This window comes from Elephantulus edwardii, unplaced genomic scaffold (assembly GCF_000299155.1).
Source record: "Elephantulus edwardii isolate Elephantulus edwardi_28Jun2011 unplaced genomic scaffold, EleEdw1.0 scaffold00267, whole genome shotgun sequence".
Taxonomy (NCBI): Eukaryota; Metazoa; Chordata; class Mammalia; order Macroscelidea; family Macroscelididae; genus Elephantulus; species Elephantulus edwardii.
In genome coordinates this window covers 3,572,757-3,581,082 of record NW_006400017.1, presented here as the reverse complement: position 1 = coordinate 3,581,082, position 8,326 = coordinate 3,572,757, and the positions used below count along the sequence as shown (strand labels likewise).

Here is an 8,326-nt window from a genome sequence, read left to right as displayed (position 1 = left end):
AATTAGCTTTTCTCTTTGAAAAGTAAAAGAATACTTCTTTCATTGTTATACAATCCCTCCACCTAAGTCCACTCCACTGTGCAGCCTTCATTCTGGACTCCTGTCATGACAATAATACCGAACCTTATATCCCTTTTAAACAGTTCTCTCCCTCATCTGTTTCAATGCAGTACACATTAGTTATCCCCTCCTTTTTCAAACTCCCCACAACTCCCATGTCAGTCCCATTTTACAACAGTGGCACTATGTATTATTTGTCCTTCTGTGACTGAAATATTTGAAAATAGCATGCTAAAAAAGACAGTCATAAAAAGACAAATATTTCCAGTCCCACATGTGTGAAATATCTACAATAGGCAAATGTGTAGAGATTGGACTTCATCAGTGGTTACCGGGATGGGAGGGAGGGATGTGGGAAAATAAAACAGGTTTTCATATTCTCGTAGAAAACTTGCCTCTCGCTTTTCTTCCGCAGGTGATCCTCCAACACGACAACAGAGGAGAGGCATCCCCTGTATGTTCTCTCAGCCCCTTAGGAAACAGGGAGTTCCTTTGGCCACTTAGATACAAATCTGCAAGAAATGAGATATTGTCGACATCAAGGGATTGATTGGGCACTGTTCAAAAAGGAATGTCTCACAAATGCTAGCATGGCCAAACTGGAGGAGTCCTCCGTGTCGCCCAGCCTGCTGTTGGCCTCCTTGTGAACAAACAAGTTAAGGGTGACATTCTTGCCAAGAGAATTAACGTGTGCATTGAGCATGTGAAGCACTCGAAGAGCAGAGACAGCTTCCTGATAGGAGTGAAGAAGGAAAATGACCAGAAAAAGAAGGAAGCCAAGGAGAAAGGCACGTGGGTCCCGCTGAAAGGCCAGCCTGCTCCCCCGAGAGAGTCATTGCAGAACGAAAGGAAAGCAGCCCGCGAGGCTGGAACCTCTTCCTTATGAATTCATGGCGTAATCAGGGTGCAATAAAGCTGCCTGGTAAAAGCAACAAAAAATTAAAAAAAGAAAAAAGAAAGAAAACTTGTCTCTCATTACTTTTTCTTTTTTAAAAAAAAAAAGATAATAGATTGTGTTTTCCTAAAAATAGGTTTTCTGATTATGCATAGTTCTGGGGGTTGGTTGGCTTGATTGTTAAAAAGGGTTATGACAAAATATTTTCTATTTCAACACTTTTATATCTCTAATTCTGTAACATTTTCCTTATTGTGCTGTGTAACCATCAGAAGTGTCTACTTTCAAATCTTTCCATCACCTTTCCCAGATAATCAGCATCCCTTAAACACTACTCTCCTTTCCCACCTCCCTCCCTCCCATCCCTGGTAACCACTCATGAAGTCCACTCTCTACACATTTGCCTATTCTAGATAGGCGTACGCCAGGGATGCATCCTATCTCCATACCTTTCCAACCTATATGCAGAACAGATTATCCGGGAGGCTGGGCTCTATGAGGAGAAATGTGGGGTCAAGATTGGTGGACGATTTATCAACAATCTGCATTATGTGGATGACACAACCCTGCTTGCTGAAACTGAGGAGGACCTGAAGCGCCTGCTGCAGAGTGTCAAGGACTGCAGCCTACAATATGGATTGAGGCTCAATGTCAAGAAGACAAAGATTCTCACCACTGGACCCATTGGCAGCATCAGGATGGATGGTGAAGAGACTGAGATTGTACACAGCTTTAGTTTGCTTGGCTCCATAGTCAACAGTCTTGGCGCCAGCAGCCAGGAAATTAAAAGGCGCATTGCCATGGGAAAGTCTGCTGTTAGGGACCTCTCCAAAGTGCGGAAGAGCAATGGTATCTCTTTGGAGACTAAGGTGCATCTGATACAGGCCATGGTTTTTGCAATCACTTGTTATGCATCAGAGAGTTGGACAATGACCAAGGAGGATAGAAGGAGAATTGATGCCTTTGAGCTGTGGTGCTGGAGAAGAGTATTGAGAATACCACGGGCTGCTAGGAAAACAAACAGATTGGTCCTGGAAAGGGTTAAACCGGGTGGCTCCTTGGAGGCAAGGATTCTGAGGCTCCGTCTAACATACCTTGGACATGTCGTGAGGAGAGACCGGTCCTTAGAGAGGGACATCATGCTTGGGAGGGTGGAGGGACAGCGCAGGAGAGGAAGGCCCTCTATGAGACGGATTGATTCAGTGACTGGGATAATTGGGATGGGAGTGTCAGAGACAGTGCGATTGGCACAGGACAGAGCGGAGTTTAGGGCTGTTGTACATAGGGTCGCTATGAGTCACAGGCGACTCGACGGCACATAACAACAACAACAACAACATTTATTTTATCAGGGATTAGTATCACTACCCCTGCTTTCTTCTGGTTGCCGTTTGCTGGGTAGATTTTCCCCCACCCTTTTATTTTTAGTCTGTCTTTATCTTCATTTTTCAGATGTGTCTCTTGTGGACAACATATTGATGGATTTTGGCTTTTTATCCAGTTTGCTACTCTTTTTCTCTTCAGTGGTGCATTTAATCCATTTACATTCAGTGTGATTATTGAGAGGCAAGGTTTTATTGCCATCATTGTGTTGAGTTCTTTTTGGTGTTGTTGCTAGTTATTTTGGTCCATGATGCTTTTTGTGGTATCTCTGTAAGAAGGACATCTCTGAGTCTTTCCTGCAATGCTGGTCTTGTTCTTACAAACTCTCTTAGGTTCTGCTTTTCTTGGAATATCTTGATCTCTCCTTCATATTTGATGGATAACTTTGCTGGGTACAGATTCTTGGTTGACAGTTGTGTTCTTTGAGTGTTTGATATATGTCCTTCCACTCTCTTCTTGCTTGCATGGATTCTTTTGAGAAATTGGCACTTAATCTTATCTGCTCTCCCTTATAAGTTACTCTTTGTTTCTCCCTTGCTGCTTTCAGGATTCTTTCCTATCTTTGGTTCTGGCAAATTTAACTATGATATGCCTTGATGTTTTTCTCTTTGGGTCTAGTCTATATGACGTTCGTTGAGCTTCTTGTATATATATTCTCTCATTCTTCATTAAGCCTGAGAAGTTATCCTCTAGTAATTCTTCCACAACTTTTTCAGTGCCTTTACTTGCTTCTTCCTTTTCTGGGATTCCAATCATGTGCATGTTATTTCTCTTGATGGTATCCCACATTATTCTTAGGTTTTCTTCTTTTTCCTTCCTTTTTGAGTCTGCTTTTTGCTCTAGCAAATCAGTGGTGACAATTTTGTCTTCTATTTCACTGATTCTTTGTTCCATCTCTTCAACTCTGCTCATGTGTTCCTCCATCATGTTTACAGCATCTGAAACACTTTACCTCGTATTTTGGATAGTGGTTTCTTATTTTTGCCGTGCTGCTAATACCTCATTTGTTTCCTCTACATTGTTCTGGACTGGTTTTGTGGTTTGTTTGTTTTTTTTTAAGTTCCTCCTGGTTTTTGCTTGTAGTATCCTGTAGTTCTTCAAGTTTGTCTTTCATCCATTGAAAATATTCAATCATTGTTATTTTAAATTCTGTGTCAGAAAGTTCCATCAGACTTTCTGGCTTCAGAAAATCCATCGATACTGTGTCACCTTTTGGGGGTGATATCCTGCTTTGTGCTTGTGTATTGTGTGGACAGCTTGCTTTCTTTGATACATTGATATGTTCTTGATCTGAAGATACTGCTCTCGAGATCAGTTGGGTAGCTATCCCACTTGCGCTTTTTCTCAGAACGACTGACTCCAGAGAAATGTCTGTTCAGAGCCTGTGAGAGCAGCCTCTTATAGGTAAGATAGGTCAAGGTGCTCCAGATTAGAGGCAGGTTGATTAACCAGACATGTAGACACAGGAGTGGAGCCAAATGGGGTTGCAGCGATCACAAGGGCAGCTCAACCACTTGGGGGAACCTCACTTAGGCCTCAGTTGTCTGGGTGTGCTTACAATTGGGGTCCGTATTCAAATTCCAGCTGTCCGTCTCCCACCCAGTGGTTTTCATTCACTGGTCCCTGTCCAGTGGTGCTCGCACAGTTGCTCTTGCACAGTGGCTCCTGCCCAGGAAGGCTCCTGGGTCCAAGAGGACTCAACAAGACAAAGTCAAATTCCCACCAACCCAGTCACCTCTGGCTGGTCTGCAGTGTCCACAAAAGTTCAGCCAAATTATCACTGGCCCACTCATTGGCGTGACCCCAGAGAGCTCAGCCAAATTCCCACCAGTGGGCTCACCCTTAGGAACTCTCCCAGACAATCGGTGGTGCCCAAGAAAATCCAATTAGGATCCTACCAGCCTTTCTCTGGCAGATCAGTCCCAAAGCAGCTCGATTGGTGGCTTCAGACGGTGGCTGGCTCCGCGGTGTGCCTTTGTGTGCTGACTCAGAATCGTACTGTCCACGGCTGTTGTTGTGCTGCGTGAAGGAGTCTCTAGCGGGGGGCACCGCCAGGGGCTGCAGGGTTGTGGTGAAGTCACCAGGGTGTGCCAGAAGTGTGGGGGCACAAGATGGTGGTGGGGTGGTGTCCCTGGACATGGTGCTGTGGCAGGGATGGGAGTGCAGGGCCTGGGCAGCGCTGGGAGTTAGGGGTTGCAGTCTGTTCCCAGATATTAAGCTGCCAGTCCTCAGCAAATAAGTCTTCCTGTGCCGCTGCATCGCCCTTGTGCACCGCCGCGTTGCCCTTCCAAATAGCATCTTTTAACTTGTATTCTTGCTGAAATATCTATGCATATTATACGTCAAGATTGTTTGGACTCAAGGGTCAGAAACCTAATTCACATTACTTAAGAGGAAAGAATGCTTTCTTCACTGAATAAAATCAAGTCTTTCTTTCATTTTTCGGTTACTTGACTTCCCAGTGTTGATTTTATTCTTAGATTTTCTTCAAGTAGCAAAGATGGCTGAGGCAACTCTAGAGTTAATTTCTTTTTCTAGGTGAAGAGTTAAACATAGAATAAGAATAATATTTTTTTATCTTGGGAGTTTCAGAAAACATGGGATTCTCAGAGAAGATCATATGCACATCATTGAAGCAATCACGCAACTTGGAAGATGATCATACTCCCATCATCATGTCTGGATTATATGTTCCAGTATGTTCTAAGTATGTGTTGATAGGCATACATGTGTTTGCATGTAATGTGTTAGCCCTTCATGTAATGAATTTTCTAAGACAGTGAGACAGAATAACTAAAAGAAAGGAGGAAAGACAAAAAAATCAGAAGACAGGAGCATTTCACTATTACAGTCACAGTTTTGTGGTATTCCCTCTGAGGTTTTAATTTCTCCATCTTCTTCTCAAAGCTAAGGGCTGATCAGCAGTGTTTCTGAAATTTCCTCACTCAGTAGGAAATACTGACTCATGACTTCTTTTCATGACACAAGAAAACATTTGTGTCTTTTTAAAACCCTGGTGTACTGTTTATTAGACCTATACTCTTACTACAGATATTTTATGCTTTCTTGAGTGGTCCGTCCTCTTACGCTTTGGAAGCTCACTTCTCTGCAGATCAAGAGTGTTTGTTTTATGCTATAAAAATAAATTATTGTGTCTACTACAAATAACCAAGTCCCGTTTCAATAATTTTAAAAATATGTGCAAAGCATCCAATTTCTAAAACTGAGAACTACAATTTGGGAAATACAAAGGAACCATGGATGTTTGAGAGGAAAACTCCTCAAGGCATCTATTTCTATTCACGTGAATTAGAAAAGTGGTCATCTTTAGAAATAATCACCCCCAGAAAAAGTAGTCCACTTGCTTAATAAATAATGTTAGCAATATCTACATGCTTTTTGCTTTTCTGTTAACTTATAAAATGTTAAAATACATATAATTCTAAAAATGATCGTACTACTTAAGTGTCCACAACCAAGATTATACAGATGTTAACATTTTGATCTATTTACCTATTTTGCTTTCCTTTTTCCCTTTCTTCCTTTCTTTAACTTTTTGCTGTAATACGAAATACAGAAGAAGAAATTGTGAGTTTCTGTGAATTTTCACAAATTGAGCACAAATTGTGTGATATTATATAGCTAATCCTTAAATCAGGAAATACTACCTTACTACCTTGATAGAACAAAGAGCACTGTTTCTAGCCTAAAATTTGGGCTACTAAGAGAAAGGTTTTGTTGATTGCCTTTGAGTCAAACACAACTCACAGTGACCCTATGAACAAAAGGCCTGAGGCCTCTCTACAACTATAGACATTTATCAAAGTTCCTAGAGTTTCCGGAGGCATGTTAGTTAGAAAGTGGATACCACTTCTGAACTTCAAAATCAGCAGCTACTCATCGGGGGGAAAAAGAGCAAGTAGTGTCCTGTTAGGACTGATAGTGTCAGAAACCTGATGGAGGGTGGTTATGATCAGAATTGACTTGACATCAGTGGACTTGGTCTGGAGCTTGTACCTCTTTTAGAGAGAAGCCCAGGAGCCCTATTCTAGTCATTTCTCCCTCTTACCCCAAACATAAACCTTTCCTGCTCTCTAGCAGCATACGTGAACTTCTAAGAGAAAGTAATTTTATTCTGTGTCTGACTTCTTTTACTAAACATTTGTTACAAAATTTATCCATCCTGTTATGCATTTTCATTACTGATAATCTTCCATTATATAATACTGATTTATCCATTAATCTGAATGTGGACACTTATGTAGTTTCCAGTTCATATGCTCCTGTGAACATTGTTCACTTGTTTTTTGGTAAACACATTCATTTCTGTTGGAAATATAATGTAGGAATGGAATGGCTGGGATGTAGGGAAGGTGTGTCTTCACTTTAGTGTTATTGTCAGTTAACATTTAGTTCCAACCCATAATGAATTTATCCATGAAAGTGTGAAATATTATCTGTGCTATTTTTGTGATCATGTGAATACACACACACACACACACGACCATTTTGATTAAGGAGGCTCTTTGAAACTTCTTGGATTTTACGGATTCTTTTCATCTTTTTCCCGATTAATTGCAGGGAGAATTGTTTTAAAATCCCCCTCTTTGATTATGGATGTATCTTTCTCCTCATCTATCTGCTAGTTCTGTATCTCACTTGTTCACCAGGCCTTTAACTGAAGTACTCATCTTGTAGAGCATCAGTTGACTCATACTGGAGTGAAGCCTTATGAGTGCAATGAATGGGATAAAGCTTTCATTCATTTGTCAGCACTCATCAAGTGTCAAAGGACTTATAATGGCAAGAAACCCTAAAAAGGTCAAAAACGTGTGAAAAGCCTTTAGTCATTGCTCATCCCTTACTAAATATCAGAGAGTTATGCTGGAGAAAAGGTATATGAAAGCAGAGTCTATGGAAAATTGTTCATTCTAGCACACATCTTGTTCAATATCAGTGAATCCATACTAGAGAGAAGCCCTATGAGTGTGATAAATGTGGAAAAACCTTTAGCTAGCGCTCAATTTTGCTAAGCATTGAAGAATTCATATGGGAAGAAACTCTGCAAATGTAATGAATGTAGGAAAACCTTCATTCATTCTACAGCTCTTATTCAACACCAGAGGACTCATACTGGAGAGAAGCCCTACAGATGCAGTGATTGTGGGAAAAGCTTTAAGTGCAGTTCGTCCCTCATCAGACACCAGAGAATTCACACTGAAGATCAGCTCTGAAAAGATTCTAAATATAAAGAAATGTAAGTTGATCTAATCATACGTGTGGTCAGGTGAATATCATAAAAATGCTGCTTAAAGACTAGATTTTATAGTCATGAGCGTATAGTCATGAGCCAGAGATGAAGGCTTCTTGTATTTATTGAGTTGATAGTTATGTAAGTTTCTGGCCAGAAATCTAAAATTTTAATCAAATTTTAACTACATACCCCTTCTTGTATATTGAATAAATACTTGAGAGTGCAGTCCATAGCAGTATAATTATGATATCTCATTCTTCTCATTTTTGGTTGTAAAAAAACCCTGTTACAGATTTTCATTTTATAAAGAAATTGGTAGGTTAGGCTGAAAACTCAGTTTTTCTTATTAAAATCCAAAGAAGAAGGGATTCTGTTATACTAATAGTATCATTTCTTTAAAAGCAGTTATTTCTTTTACATTAGCTTTGGAAACTTCAGAGTTAGAAGCTGTTGTGACCTCCACCTTCCAAGCCTGCTGATTTGATCAATATAACCAGAATTTTTTTGTATCAAGTACTAAACTATATTCAGATGGATTATTTTGGTTACAGATATGGGTAATTGTTAACATAAATATAAATGTTAATCACATTTATGTTTTCATTGGGACTGAATAAGTCCTTATTTTCCTATAACCACAGTTGTTGTTGTTGTTATGTGCCATCGAGTCGTTTGCGACACATAGCGACCCTATGTACAACAGCCCTAAACCCTGCTCTATCCTGTGCCAATCG

General features: G+C 40.4%; 2 pseudogenes; one reads left to right on the top strand and one right to left on the bottom strand.

The window, feature by feature from the left end:
• The first annotated feature begins 475 nt into the window (after positions 1-475).
• On the top strand, positions 476-959 carry LOC102869288 (annotated as a pseudogene).
• Positions 960-8,326, bottom strand: part of LOC102868890 — an 18,054-nt pseudogene continuing 10,687 nt past the window's right edge.